Source organism: Thunnus albacares, chromosome 10, assembly GCF_914725855.1.
Source record: "Thunnus albacares chromosome 10, fThuAlb1.1, whole genome shotgun sequence".
NCBI lineage: Eukaryota > Metazoa > Chordata > Actinopteri > Scombriformes > Scombridae > Thunnus > Thunnus albacares.
In genome coordinates this window covers 33,028,965-33,043,330 of record NC_058115.1, presented here as the reverse complement: position 1 = coordinate 33,043,330, position 14,366 = coordinate 33,028,965, and the positions used below count along the sequence as shown (strand labels likewise).

The 14,366-nt window shown below is 38.7% G+C and overlaps 1 long non-coding RNA gene across 1 annotated transcript; it reads left to right on the top strand.

Annotated features, from left to right (window-relative positions):
- The first annotated feature begins 4,148 nt into the window (after window positions 1-4,148).
- LOC122989883 lies at window positions 4,149-10,337 on the top strand. The gene is made up of 3 exons (XR_006405199.1): window positions 4,149-4,459; window positions 5,537-9,599; window positions 9,721-10,337. It is a non-coding gene; the product is annotated as an uncharacterized LOC122989883 (long non-coding RNA).
- The last annotated feature ends 4,029 nt before the right edge of the window (window positions 10,338-14,366 follow it).

Sequence of the window (14,366 nt, the reverse complement as noted above, 5' to 3'; positions counted from 1 at the left end):
TCATACAAATATTCTCCTCCATCTACCTCCTTCATAAGGTAGTTTATTCATGAACACTTATTGTAACACTTTAATTTTCTAAAATTAAAAGCGTAATAAAAACAAAAACAGGATTTTTTAAGCCTCTTTCTACTTTCATTTGAATACAGATACAAATACAAATAATTTTGCTGCCTCAACAAATACAGATACAAATACAAATACTCCCAAGGTGCATTTCAGTACAAAACATCCAATCAATTAGTGTAAAACTCTGTTGTGTGTGGTTCAAATGTAATGCTGCTTCAGTGTGTACTGTGGCAGGACCAATAAACACATTAATAGGTTTTCAGGTATTGGATATCTGTACTATATAAACAGTAATGGCGGCTGTATATCGAGACAGTTGGGCCGTCGTAGGAATGTTCACACAACTTTTGACACATTTTAATATATGTATTAATTATAGTATATGTATTTTAGTGAAATGATTATCCTTTCGAAATACGTAGTTAAACTTTACTTTACTGTGTGTCAGTTTTACTAATTATGATTACAGGAAATAAACAAAAAATCACATATGTATGTTGTATCATGATGGTACAGAAATAAATAGAGATCAATATGCAAATCAGCTAATACTGATAAGAAGAGTAAATAGTCTAAGTTGTCTCTCTGATAGGCAGCACAGACTCTGACACAGGAACCAATCAGATGAACCCTGAGGTAATCAATATACATGATTTAGTATTTTATCATATGGTATCATTTTGATTTATGTAATGATTTCAAATATGGTCCAATAGTTTAAATTTTAACATAACTTTACCATTCATTTTTAAACATTTTTTCATTTATTTAATTATTTTCATTTTATTTTTAAGTATTTTTTATTTAAATATTTTAATTTTATATATATTTATATATATTTTTTACTTCGCATTCAGTTGTTTTTTTACATTTTTAATTGATTTTTCTTTTATTTTTCTTTTAATGTATTGTATTATTTATTTATTTATTTTAATTTTATTTTTAAATGTTTTTTATTTAAATCATATTTTTATTTTTTTTTTACTTCACATTCGGTTTTGTTTTTACATTTTAATTGATTTTTCTTTTGTTTTTCTTTTATGTATAATTTATTGTATTTTGTATTATATATATAATACAAAATACAATAAATTATATATATATATATATTTTTTTTTTTTATTTCATTTTTTTACTTACCTTCCTTCGTGTGTCTTGCAGCAGCAGAATCAATAAATCTCTCCTCAGTCAGTTTCTTATGAACCATAAACGGACCAAACGGCTCCGACACCAGACACTCTTTCATCCCTTTTCTGGATCAAATCAATGTTGGTGGTAATAACATCAGTATAATGTGTGTCAGTGTGATGCATTAAGCTACCTCTCGCTGTGACAAACCGCCAGGTACGATCACAGGTGGCGTCCCAGAAACCCCTGCAGGCAGAGAGTGAACCGATGCGGCTGTAATCTGGTTTTCGCGGCATTATTGGATATTGAAAACTCAATATCAGGTGTACAGTGTGCTTCCTGCTAAGTGCCAAAGATCAACTGGCCATTTACACCTCGGAGGTAACCGTTGACCTGCGTTAATGCACAGGAAGCGGATTTATCAAAAGCAGGAAGAGGAAAAAAAAAAGTGGGAGAAGGCCCCGACGGGCAGGGATAAGTTGATTTGTGTAGCAGGATTGATTACAGCGTAATGTCTGTTTCTCTGCTGAACGCATTAATGTCCCGAGCTCCTCAAGTGGCTCGGCTTCCAGACAAGCACTTGTGTATTGATTTATTACGTTGTCTCGGTCTAATTACTGGGGAAGGAGGACGGCTGCATGAAAGAAAAGAAGGAAGAAGCAGCTGTGAGAACAGAGCTCACCTCCACAAGTCAGAGACACCTTTCACTTCCATTCTGTCGACTGTGAAACCACAGAGAGGAAGAAGTTCCTTGTTTTTCTTTGTAAAAGATCCTTCAAATGTGCTTTCAATGTAAGTGATGGAGCCAAAATCCACAGTGTCATTTAAAAGCTGATGTGAAGCTTATATTCAGCTTCATCAGTCTGAGTTAGTCATATCAAGTGGATATCTGACACATTTACAGTCTTTTTAGCATCAAATTCCCTCTTTGTGTTTCCTCGTTTGGACTCCTGACTGTTGCTTTAAGACACACTTGAAAAATTGCGAACTCGTCCTTTAACCAGTCAGACGAGAAGATGGATGTCAGAGAGTCCAGTCCAGGACATGTTTAGCGTAGCGTAGAGTTGCAATAATTAGTGGATTAATCAATAAGTCAATCAACAGAAAATGAATCAGCAACTATTTTGATAATCGAATAATCGTTGGAAACTGGTTTCAGCTCCTCTCTTCTTTATCATACATGATAGTTAATTGATTTTTGGGGGGATTTTGACTATTGATCAGACAAAAGAAAACATGAAGACGTCAGCTTTGACTCTTGACAATTAATCAGTTAATTGGTTATGAAGATAATAATTAGTTGCAGCCTTACACCTCTTTGATTAAATGTCTTTATTGATTGGTCAGCTGATCTGATGGGACAGTTAAAGGAACAGTTGGTTTTTAGTTAAAACAGCTTTAATATTAATAATATTGTAACACTGTAGATTAATCAAACTACACGTGGCAGCAGGCAGCTCTAACATCATCATATTTATATATAGAATAGTTATATATATATAATGTGTGTAGAGTTTGAATCAAATGAATCATGAAAACATTCTTGTAATGTTCTTTATGTTTTTCATAAGCCCAGAAGCCATTTTCTTTCTTTTTTATTGTTAATCTAATTATTTCAGCCTCCGTCTGAAGAGGGAAAATCATCAAGGACTTACTGTACCTGCTCTCTCACCGACTAATTAGGTTATAGATTTTATTATGAACATTTATTGCTGCTTTTATTGCTCCCTCACGTCCGTTCTGTTCTTTCAGCGCTAACACGCGCTTTAATTATTTAGATCCATAATCAGTATTGACGAAACACTTATCAGTTTATAAGCTGTAAGTGTTTCTTAATTATTTCTGTGTGTAATTCTGTGAGTAATCGGCGTCTCTTCAGAATGACACTAGGATGAGGAAGGACGTCCTGTTTGGTGAAATAATCGACCTCCATCGTTGGAACTGTAACAGACGAGGACGTTCAGCAGGAGCATGAGGTGAAGGAACCTTCTAGGAGTCATAACTCAGTCAAATCTGAACACAGACATGAAACACATATTGATATCAATCAGTGTGACTTGAGGAGATCAATATCTCTGATGTCCATCACCAATAAACCTCCATAAATCCGCTTAGAAACAGAGAAAAAAGCAACCCGGTCGCCAGAAGAAAACGTTGAAATATATACACACAGAAACGTTGAATATCTACGTTTCAACACATGAATTACGTATCATATCAACATTTCTACAAACGTAGCATATTAACATTTCTACCCATTGAGTAATGATGTTTTATGGTGTGACAACACTGTGGTTAAGGTCCACTTGGTTAGAGTTAGGGGAAAGATCATGGTTTGTCCTGACGTCTCGCTAAAAACACTTGCTTTTGTCGGTTGAAACAGGGAAGCGGACATTGGTTTCAGTTTGGAGGTGGTCTCGAACCGTGTTCTCTGCCAAGAAACTTATTAACCATCCACCGGCCCCTCTCCCTCCTCCTCCTCCTCCTCCTCATCCTCCTCCTCCTCATCCTCCTCATCCTCCTCCTCCTATAGAGCAAAGATCAGCTCATATAGATCACATTTGAACTACGTCACTTTAGAAATGTTGAGATGTTACGTGTTTCACGTGTTGAAACGTAGATATTCAACGTTTCTGTGGTTTGCAGAAACGTACAATGCCGACGTTTTATTGTGGCGACCAGGCTGGAATAAAGTGAACCAGTGACAGTCGTCTGTACATCCAGGAGCTTCTAACAGCTGATCCTGCTGCAGCTCATCTGATGAACTTCTCCTGATGGTTTTATTTTTTACTGTCATATTGTTTCTCTAATAGGCTGATATGTTTCCATCGATCAGATTAGATTAGTTCCACTTTAAAAATACACCAAACAGGTTTGATGATGTTTTACTGTTTAGTCATATTAATTATTTATGTTTTTTTATTGATCATCATCTCAGAAAAAGACAAAAACTTAATGAATTTATTCTAACAGGTATTACATTCACTGCAGTGGGATTAATAAATAAGCAGATATTCTTTATTCTTTATAAGAAAAGGATGTAATGTAACAGCTGTGTTGATGAGTGGAAGTCAGATTTTTCTGTCTCTTAGGTGTCGGAGTCCAGAGAGAAAGAACAGCAACAAGCATCTAATTAAACGCTGATGCTAATACGATTTAGCACAGCGGAGGATAAGCTGCCCGGAGCTTTGCTCACAGATGCACCGTCATGGATGAGCTGCTTTGACGGACGTGTGGAGCAAGAAGTGTGGACTCTGAACATGTATGTTCATGTACAACACACACACACACACACACACACACACACACACACACACACATACTGTATATAAGCCTTCACAGTTTTCTCATTTATCCGCTGGCAGCCAGCCGTGACTCAGACACCACTCACTCATCCCTCCGTACCGGATCAGCATCTACCATCACTGCAATGAAAGATTATTCTCATTCAAAAAAATGTCTAATTTAAGTCAAATAATCTGTCATTTATTTTCCCAATTAATCAATTAATCATTTAGTCTATAAAATGTCCAAACATAGTGAAAAATACAGTTTACAATAATATAAACAACAATAAAAAAATCCATATCTTGGAAAAGCTGGAACCAGAGAGCTCATAGGATGGTGTATAAATAACACGTCACTTTAAGGACATTTTATGTCACGTTTACACATTTTAAGTTGTTTGTGTGTCATTTAACGCTGTTGGTTATGTTTACACACAAAAACCACTTGGTCAATAAGGGAAAGGTCATAGTTTGGGTTAAAATGGACTGAATATCTAGCCATCCACCCAACCCGCCTCCTCCTAATAAGCCAAAAATCACCTTATAAAAGAAAATAAAATCCCACTATATTAACATTATCTGAAATGTGTCACTTCCTGTCACTCAAATGTAACTATAAGTCGCTTCTGGTGACTGAATTTACAACATAAATGGCGTGAAATGACACTCAAAAAGCAAAAAAATGCATATTTATAATGCAAATTGACTGCAGATATTAGTGTGTTATTCATACGCCAATTGTTAGACCAGATTGTGTGTATATATGGACGACTGGGGCCTCATCATTGCTCGTATCTTCCTTGATACTAGTAAATGCACTGTTTGGTCCATTTCTTACACTTTTTGCCGGTGAATAAGAGACTCAACCCTCTAAAGTCTTTGTATACAGACTATCTGTCTTGTTGCTGGACTTTATCGTCGTTTAGGGAACAGATTAGGAAACACTCAGTTCATTTCTGATTCTAATCTTTTCATGAGACTTGCTGACGATAAGAAAACTACATAAATAGGTGGTTTGGGCTCTTGTTCCTCCTGGTTGCTTCCCTCTGCAGGTGTTCCAGACACATTAGGAGACCCTGGAGCAGACCCAGAACACGCCGGAGGGACTACATAGGATCCCCCAGGAGGAGGAGCTGGAGGACATGATGACGTTTGCTGTACTGTCGTCTTAAGTCGGGATCAGAACCTTAAACGTCGTTTCAGCCGCTGATGTCTTTGTCTGTTTGTTGCTGCCGTATCCACTTTTAAAACCTCGGCCTGTAGTCTTTACATGCAGACAGAAAGCCAGTAATCTCCTTTTTGACACGAGGATAATCTCTTCCAATTCAGCCGTAATCAGGCAGACATCTTGTCCTCTGTTGACCCAGAAGCCTCCTTCTTCTTATTCTTCTTCTTCTTCTTCTTCTTCTTCTTCTTGAGCTCTTACACACATCTGATCAACAGAGCCGAGCCTCGGGCGTATCAATCGCTAAATCCCTCTGAAACAGAGTAAAAAAGAAGAAAGAAAGCACCTTCTTTCGTTTCTTTGGGGAGGGGGAGGGAGGTGGGGATATCATCTGAAGAGAGGTGTGAAAAGAAAGCAGGAAAATAAAAAAAAAAACGTCAGGAATCGGAGCTGGCCGTGAGAAACAATGGCACTTTAATTGTTTCCTTGGGGATTTAGCATTAGCTGTGGATTTGAGCCCAGCCCCCTACCTTCATTATGATGCATTTTTACCCCCAAAACAATCCCTGGCACTTGTTGACGTGGGCAACATGCCTCCATCTCCTCCTCCTCCTCCTCTTCCTCTCTTTTTCCATTCGCCCACCATCTCTCCCTCTCTCTCTGTCACAGCGGGCCTCGCTCGCTCGGCTTGGCACAGATGGGCGAATCCAGCAGATGTTTTATCAGGCAGGGCTTTTTCTCTTTTTTCCCCCCCACTTTCCTATCTTTTCCCTTCTCTTCTTCCTCGTGTTCTTCTCTTCTCGCCTGCTGCAGAATGGATTTAGGTTCGGCAGTTAATGAGGTGATTTGCATCTGTCCAAAGCTGTTTTGCTGTTGATTGTTTTGGGGGGGGGGAAGAACAACAGGCGAAGAGAAGGAAAACTACTTTTTTCCTGCATGAAAATGTACAAAACACTGCAAAAAAAAAAAACCCTCAATCTTAATCTTATTTAGTCACTGAAATGTGCAAAACACTGCAAAAAATTCTCCACCTTAAAGTAATTTAATGTCTCATGAAGTCCTCAAAATCTTATATAACATTTTATCCTATGTATAAGTGTGGACATGTTGGTCAGTGTGGATGTTTTTGGTCAGAAGAACTTCTGAAATTTTTAAAGTGAAGATGTTTTGTGAAAGTTGGGGCAAAGAAATTGACAATTACAGAAACTGAGCACATTTTTTGAAAGTGGGGACTCTTGAGAAGTGAGGACAGATTGGAAATTTGTGACAATTTAAAAAAAAAAAGAGAGCGAGAGGACATTTTTAGGGGGTAGGTGAGAATGTTTTTGGTCACTGAGGACATTTTTTTGGGGTGGACACTTTTGAAAATTAGAAACATTTTGGAAAACGTCCCTTTGGAAAAACGGGTAATTTTTTTTTTTAGAAATTGAAGACAATTTTGTCAAGTGAGGACAGTTTGGAAAGTGAGAAAAGTTGATGTTTTTGTAAAGTCAAAGATTTACATGGAAATGGAGGATTTTTTTTGGAAAGGACAGGACGTCTTCAGAGGAGGAAGGAACATTTCTATTATAAGTGAGTGACATCACTTGTTCAAGTTAAAGGCTCTGCACCCCCCACACAGGTGTTTTCATTCTCTCCGGCTGATTGGACGTCTGCTCAAGTTGAAACTACACGCAGTCATCAAACTCCAAGTACCAATGAGGATGATGAAGGTGTGAGATGTCTCGCCTTAACAAAGCTGACTGCAGAGTCAGACACCGACATTATGTCCATGAAAGGTCCACATATATTAAATCTACTCATTATCCATTAATCTGCTGATTATTTTCTGGATTAATCAGGTATCAATCTGATTTATCATCCCAAAAATACTTCATAACTGAAAAAGATATTCAGTTAAAATTCATATATGACAAAGTAAAGTAGAAAATCATCACATTTTAAGAGTCTGGATCCAGTAAAATTGAACACTTTTGCTTAAAAAATTCACTAAAACACTGATTGATTATCAAAATAGTTGATTACTGATATTCTGTTGATCGTCTCAGCTGTATATAAGTCATCATATAGAAGTTGAAGTGCACTACCTGAGTATAAATGTATAGTAAGTGTGCACCTGTGCTACTTGATGTATAAATACAGGAGTCTGACAGGTATGGCCGTGTATTGTTGAAGTGCTTTTACATCCAGACTCACATCACAAGGACGCACCTGTTCTTTTGGGTTTTGTTCACATTTTTCTATCACGGACGGAGAATCAGCTGGACGCTGGAAGCATTTCTCGCATTTTTCTGCATTCTTGCATCGACGGTGGTGTAATTAATCTGGCTGACAGGTGTCTGCTGCGCAGGTACAAACAGCCAAATAATAGGGTCTGTTCAAGATGTGACGGCTCCCGCTGAGCTGTGCTGAGAAGAAAAAAAAAAAAAAAGAGACCAGCAGGTGTTTACTAAAAATGAAACAGAGTAGAATCAGCAGTTTACGGCAGTTCATTCAGCAGCAGCAGCAGCAGCAGATAGAGCGAGCAGAGGGACTTTTAACTGATTGTTCTTCTCCTGCTTCTGTTTTATTCAGCGCTGCAGCTAAGACCTGGTTCAGATTCAGACCGAAGCATTACAGAGCAAATCCAGCTGGTGATGTCACAGCTTTTTTTATAGAATAGTCAACACTTGGAGGAAGAATCATGCATTTATTGAAGATTTTCCTTTTTCTACTTTTCCATTTCAACCAGTCTTACCGATGTCAGACTGTTTCTATCAGCCGTCGTTTCAGCGTCTAATTTAACTCACTTTTCCCTCCGGACAGCAGGAAGTGAAGATAATGTTCAGAGAGTATGTTAGGAGCAATGGATGCATCATTGTTTACTAAGACAACAAAGCCTTGATATCACAACAGCGTTACTTCAATCAGGAGAGACTCAGTTTTACGTAGTGAATGGTGTTTATTGAACAGCATGATAATGAATGTAAAAGTCTTTGGCGATTAGACTCCATTGTGATGTGGCCTAATATGGAGGGGTGCGATGAATGCATGAATAGGAGTCTTGACACTGGTGGCGGTGATGGAGAGGCGTGGATTGAGACTCGGCTCCACGCCGGAACGTGAGGTCAGACAGATGAATGATGATCTGGGATGGAGAGGCGAGGGGCGCGCTCCGGTGTTTTGTGGCTGTGGAGGTGGATGGGGTGGGGGTGGACGCGATTATTGCCTGAAATGACAGCTGACAGCGACAGAGAGGGAAACGGTTTTAAAGTTTGACAGCTAGGCCGTGATTGGCTGTTTAGGGATTGCGGAGGGAGAGAAGAGTGAAATTATGAATGAATGATTAAGAGTCTTCCTGCCTGAATTAGACTGAACTAAACCAATGACAAATCTGATTGATGAAGAGCTCCTATTGGCTCCCGATATGCATGGTAAATTGATTAACTGTCATTTTTTAACACAAAAATACCAAAACTTCTCTGGTAGCAGCTTCTCAGATGTGAATATTTGCTAGTATTCCCAGTTTTCCATGATAATAAACTCAACATCTTTGTGTTCTTGATTATTGATCAGACAAACTGTGACCTTCAGGGAATAAAAATCAGCATTTCTCACTATGTTGTGACATTTTATACACTGAACAATCGATCCGCTATCAAAGAAGATTATTATTTTCATTACAGATTCATCTGCAGATTTATTTTATTGGTGCAACTTCTCTCAAATGTGTTTCTCTCTGCAGTTCAGCATTTACATTAATGTCCTAATATACTGTATACTTCTTGTCTAAAGCGTTTTTTATTGGAGAGAAATGAGCCCCATCGGTATAAAAATGAAGCTGTGAGAAACAATATAACAACTCTTGGTGTAGCAGTGAGTAAAACTGGACTGTTTTAACCTGCTAACCTCAGTTATTCAGCGAGGACGTGAGAAACAGCTGCTCCATAACATCAGACACATGAACAACGGTACGTACATATAACTGATGTATAACTCCTCTATGGACTGATGAGAAACTCCATCAACAGTTTATGGAGGGAATTAAGATGAGTGTGTGTGTGTGTGCGTGTGTGTGTGTGTGTGTGGAAGCTGCTAGCACAGGTCAGAGCGAGTCAGCAGAGACCAGAGCAGCAGCAGCTGTAAAAATAGTTTATAGGAGGAATTACAGCTGATCATCATTAACACCGAGTCCGACACGGAGCGATAAAAGACCACCAGAGAACCTGCAGAGAAGCTTTCAAGGCGTTGAAGGCCGGCATGCGGCGCTCCCGGGAGTCCAGACGGAGTGATGAGAAGAACGAACCGACGTGAAGGATGTGAGGTTAACGAACATGAAGGATCTGAAGTGGATTCAGCCTCCGAGGAAGAAGATCACCTCTGCAGCTCTGTATCTGTGTTTAATAATCCCTGCTGCCTGCAAGAAGAACATTAATATAACTTTAATCTTCACTCCTGCATTTATGAACGTTTCTAAATAGGATTACACTCTAAAAAAATGTTTGAACAAATCATTTCATCTGTTGTAGCCAACTGTACATTTTTAGAGTAAACACCAGGTTGAAATGCAGTGTTTTAATATCCTAATAGGATCGTAATCCTAACAAAATAGAGACTTTAACTGCTTTAACTGATTATTTGTCCACAAGCAGTGAACACGACGCTGTCAGCAAACAGTTGCTTATTTCCACATCCAGCAGTTACGGAGCAACATTATCATTCATTTGGAGTCGTGTTTGTGTCCACCTGGTGAATGTAAGTCTAATATTCACTCTCTTTTAGCTCTGTTTTTACTCTCTACCAACTCCTGAGGGAAATATCTGGCTCTTTAGCTGCTAAATGCTCCACTATGTTCACCAGCTAGTCTACAGCTAACTGCTGCGGCCCAAAACGACGCTATGAGAGCGCTGAGAGTGAACCAGAACAGTAAAGTTGCAGCCGGACAGATAAACGATGAGCTGAAACTCACTATAAAGCTCCGTAAAGCCGAGAGGAGCTGCAGAGTCTCTGATAATTCTCTGTAGGTTCATCACTACGAGCCACAACCAACACGTTACACACTATTTACATTGTTATATTAAAAAATACTGTTTTAAGTTGTTAGAAATTCGTAAAACAACATCTCCTCATTCTCTCATTGAAAATCTATATATCTATAAATATTGTTGATATTAAGTTTTCCTGCTGCACACCAGGTGTCTCCTCCTTCTCCGTAAGTGTGTAAGTTGCATACTGGACCACGATTGGCTCCAAACTAGTTGTGATGTCACAAATCCTGCTCGTAGGTACAGGTACGTGTTAAACTCAGATTTCCTGTAATCACAGATAAACTTTCCTCCTTCAGCAGATGAAGGTGAAAACAAACTTTGCACAAACGTCATTCCGCACAGAGAAGAAGAACAAACATCCAGCTGAAGGAACAAGAAGAAAAAATGTCTTTGAGTAGACGGAGTGATGTCACAGTGCACTAACACTAACTGAAGTTCACTAATCCTGCTCTTCAAAGACTTTTTACCCTTATTTTTTAATGAAAAATGTATTTAAAGCTCAGTTATTTTCCCCATGAAAATATTTACTTTGTTTCTCATTCTCTCTGACTGTGTTCTCTGTTTTGTAGTGATAGTATGATGTTTACACTCCATGTTTTTATAGCTGCATCCTTCCATCAGATGGAAATATTTTACATATCTTGTGCATCATTTTAGACTCATTTCCCCCAAAATGCAGCCTCACAGACCTGATATCTGTAGAAACATTTGGATCCCGACTACAATTTAAAAAGCAAAGATTGGTTGAGAGTCTGAGATAAAAACAGCTAGTGTGTTAAAAAAAAAAAAAACATCTGCTTTTTACAGTGCAGGTTGACTATTATAATCATTTCCAACGAGCAGGGAGCGTTCTCTGTTTGACTCCTGTGTTTATTTTCCTGCAGAAGAAGAAAAGAAAAGCTCAGTCTGTAAAAGCACATATAGAGCAGCTGATTAGCTGCCTGGCTGTTAATTTCCCGCTGACATTGTATGGGAGGGTTATTTGCAGCAGCCGCTCAGGCCTGCAATGACCGTGCCTCAAACAATGAGGGAGTGACATTTTAATGCGGCGGATAGATCAAAATGGCTAATGTTTTATTAGCGGCCTGCCATCGGCTGCAGTTGAAAGGTGCTTTTATTGGTGCCCTTCCCTCCTCTCCCGGCACTCTGTGCGGAAATAAATGAAGGTATTAACATTAAGCACCCCTCCCCAACGAGGCAGCGGGTCCTTTCACGCCTGTTGTTATGTCCGCCAGTCAGAATTTTACCCGCAAGCCCTGAGCCAGGTGAATCAAATCAGTCCTCGGTTACAGCTGCTGTGTGTTTATATTTCTGTGGTTGTTAAAATGAATCTGGGGGTGATGTTGTGGACGTCGCGGCTCGATGTAATCCGGCGCGCCCCCACAAAGAGCTGCAGCCGCAGTGTTGTCAGTCGAGAGCGAAGAGGACGAAACAAACAAAGGACGAGTGTGAACGCAGCAGGAGAGTCACACACACACACACACTCACACTCAAACCGCTGCTTTTCATGTTTTTTTTATCTCATACACACTTTCAGAAGTCATTTCATAGACTTTCACACTTCACCTGTTTGGTTTTGGTTCATTCAGGCTGCTGTGAAAGCCGTCATTCAAACTCTGACACCACTTCAAAATATCGCCGGAAGAAAATAAACAATTCTTTTGTGTCAATTCTTCTTTTTTTTCCCCCCGAATTTGATTCACTGCTCACTTCCTGCCTCCAGGAAATGGCCATGTACTCGAAACATAAAGTCAGACACTGACAAAAGCTCCTCCTGCCTTCTCAGCTTTTATGTTTCCAGTCTGCCTTAAACAGCTCACAACCACCTCAATGAGTAAAGTCAGAGATGTCATTACGAGAGTACAATGAAGCATATATTTCTTTACTTCTTCTGCACCAAAGGAGATCATATTATAGAGATTCTGGGAAACAAGAACTCAAAACAAAAACACAGAAATTAGCCGCCTGGAACGGCCTTTATGGCTAACGTGTGGTAAAATGGAGGTGTGTTGAGGTTGTGTTCCTCATAAAAAAGTGAAATGTAGCAACATCAGCAGCATTTTGCCTTTATTTGATAGTGACAGTAGAGATACAGACAGGAAATGCATAAAAACATTGATCGTGCTTTAGATATTGTAGGAAAACAGAATTAACTTGACTTTGCAGATGACTTGAAGATAAACAAGGAACTTATCTTTGACTTTAGGATCCTCCAACCAGTTTTAATACATCTTAGTGGTTAAATGGGAGGATACGTGCTGATCTAAGAGGTTTTGGACTCAAGAAACAGACTGAATCGCTGCAAAGTTTCATCAGACAAATTAAAAAAAAGAAACAAGAGAGTTTCGACCTAAGCTGACTCTGCAGAGTGTTGATGAAAACTGTCGAGACAAACTGCTTCATCCTCTTCAGCAGAGCTTTCCCGAACTCTCCGCAGCTTATTAGACCGGCTGCAGGTCGGCCAGACGGCCTGTTTCGTATTGTCTCGGCTTACAGGGCTTGTAAACAGTCGATAGCTGCAGCTAAATCCCAGCAGGGGTTGAACAACGAGCTGAATCACGACGCCGCGCTGTGAAACGGTTCATCACCTGCCCAGCTGTGAGAACGGGTGTAAATATGTAAAGAGCAGTAAGTGCATCTGCTTAACTGCTGACTAATTATACATGTATATGATCCTGTATATTCTCCACTCAGTTAGTCCTCACAAAACGTGTAATTTGAGTCCTTAAACAGCAACTTAACACCCCTGGAGATCATGTTTTGCTGACTTCCAGTGATTCAATTTAACAATTACATCAACACTGATTTTGTATTATTATTATTATTATTATTATTATTATTATTATTATTTGCACATTGCATATGTTCTTTATACTATGAGCATTTTCTCATTTCCTTGCACATTTGTACTTTAGTCAGAGTTTAGCACATTTCATCGTCTTTTGAAGTGAGAAACTCCTTATTTTTATTGTAAATTTCAATTTTATATTTATAATTACTTGACTTTTGTGGTATATTTTGACCATTATGCACTGCAGCACCTTGCATGTGTTTCGGTGTCTTGTGTGGACACTTATGACACGACAGCTAACTATAACTATGTGAAAACCTTCTTGACAATAAATCTTTTTTTTTGATTCTGATTGAACTTCTTGCTGCAGTGATGTAGAAGTGTACCCCAGGGTGTCATCAGTCCACCGTGACATCACTGCTGGGTGTGGTTTAAAGTGCAACAGAGCACATGTCCGACCACAACCGACCACAACCAGTCTCAAATATAGACAGAAAAATATATAAAATAGAGAGAAACTTGATTAGGTACACCTGGGTATAACAAATACAGTATAAAAATAAATCAACACCTGTCTAAAACTGATTAAATAAAAACTGAACGTGGTAGGATTTACTGTGGTAGGATTTATTGTTCTTATTATTGTTGCTGGTGAGTGAGTGTATGAGCTGATAACATAAATTAACACAAACATTTGATCAAATTTAGGGTTTATTTTCAGTTTCATTTTTTTCTATTTGTCATAAATTTGAGGGTTTTTTTCTGCATGAAACCACAAGTAAAGCAAGTATAAACTGTACAGTATATAACAGTATATATGTATTCATCTCAAACCTGAAAGTCTGGTTCGATATGTGTCTTTCTTCAGTACGGTACGTTCTGTGAAGCGCTTACTGTAT